Raw genomic sequence first — 2,004 nt, forward strand, 5'->3', positions numbered from 1 at the left:
TATGTAAGAAAAATGCTCCATCCTTTCCCCTGCAGTGCCCACGAGGCATAGCCACTCTCTCAGCAGAAACCACCACCTAAGTAAAAGAACAACAAGTCTACCCAGCTTCTATTTCTAGCCTTTGCCTTTGAGGAAATTTCCCATGGGCATTAAGCCCGTGTGTCACTGGATCACTTTCAGTTCTGTTCTGTACTGTGTCGAGCGCTTCTGTCCCTTATCTCATACTCAGTTGTTTTGATAATTTTGCTTCCCCAGTGACTATGCTCCTTTTTCCTTCATGCTGCTTTCTGTGGTGCTAAGGGTGAACATCAGGTGTGATTTTAGGAGACCAATTCAGGAGACCAATTTAAATCACGGCTCTAAACTTTCCAGAGCCACTGTTCAGGCAGTGTCTTAGCTCAGCCGCAGGGCTGGTGCCTGGGGCTAGGGAAGGGAGGGCAGGAGGCTGGTGCAGAGCGGGCAGCTGCCAGGAGCACAGCAAGGCAGAGCTGGGGTGCCTTCTGTGTATCCTCCCTGTGCTGCCCCAGCCCCAGCCCCACTCCAGTGTGTTTGCCTGGACGCATCCCTCAGTGGTTGGGAGATACACTCCCAGGGACTTGCTGCGGAAGGGACAGGACATATGCTGGGGATGCCTATTTTACTTTCTTCTCTGATACCAGTGTCCCATGATATTTACCTGTTGTCTTTTTTGCCTCAGCTATTTGCTCAGCTTCCCTATTTTCACCTATTTACTGTATGATAACGAAGAAAAATGTAGTAGCACAGAAATACAAGTAGATGTAGTTAACTCAGAGAGTCCTCAAAGCCTTGTAGCGAATCAGCATTACTTCTGTGAATTTGAATGTACTTGGCAGAAAGAATCCACAATAGGTATTATGCTCTGGAAACGCAAGCCTTCTCCTGCCTGGTCAGAACATGGGTCTGTTGCCCATTTTGTCTCTTATGCTGCTTTCTAAGCTGGCCACTTAGCAGGAGGGTAAAGCCATGAAGGACTGAAACATAATTATGCCTTTAGGACACGCTTTGCAGAGAGCCTCCAGTGGGTGAATAATCCCATGATTAGCTGGAGGATGGAAAGTGATTCTGGGGTAACTGGAGCTGGTTCTTTTATGAGCTGATGAATTCTGAGAGACACGCGTTCTTTTAAAAGAGCTTTGGAAGAGACTTCTGAAATATGAAATGTGTTACATTATGTTGCATCATGTACATGTTTTCAAACTGGGTTATAACTAGTAAGATTCTGTGCCACAGAAATAACCATTTCAATGCTATAATCTCATTCAACAATCTGGAAAGCTGCTGTTCTCTAACTCTTGAGTAAAAATGAGAGCTAGCTATATTGGGCAAGTTACATTTCTGATTCTTTCTAAAGGTACCTAAGATCATAGCAGGCTTTTTAAGTTCTTCATACAAGGGCATGCTGTTTTTTTATAGTGGTTTACCAGCAAGGCGTGCAAAACATGGGTGCAGACACAGAGGTTTGCAATACAGAAATATCTCTCCCACCACTGTGACTTTTTATCTTTTTCTTGTGAACACTGATTAGATATTTTGTTTACATTTGACACTTGCACGTTCTAGGGTTTTCTGCATCTGAATCCTGCACCCTCAAAAATAATTGCCAAGAAAATGCAAATTGCTCTGCCTTCCATGTGTGTAGCTTGTCTTTTGTCTCAGGCGTTCCTAAACTTTTCAGACAACAGATGCCTGCCAATTCCCAGTGGCTCTCATAAACCTCATGAATGAATCTTTTTCAGTCTTTCAACTGAAAATGTTACCTGGGCAGTGTAATTCTGCAGAGGATTTGCTGGCTGGTGTTGTATCTTGGTCCACAGTTTGGGAATGGCTTTTATACTCTACATGCCCTGAGTTTTCCCTCTCACTGGTGTTCTGTGAAGCCTTTTCATGTGGCCCTTGTATTCGTTCTCCCTTTTGTTCACCTGCTTGAAGATGGCGAGTTTCATTCTTCTCACATATTTCCTTTTATTTTTTTCTTTAAAGTTG

Source organism: Pygoscelis adeliae, unplaced genomic scaffold (assembly GCF_000699105.1).
Source record: "Pygoscelis adeliae isolate BGI_AS28 unplaced genomic scaffold, ASM69910v1 Scaffold116, whole genome shotgun sequence".
NCBI classification, from domain to species: Eukaryota; Metazoa; Chordata; class Aves; order Sphenisciformes; family Spheniscidae; genus Pygoscelis; species Pygoscelis adeliae.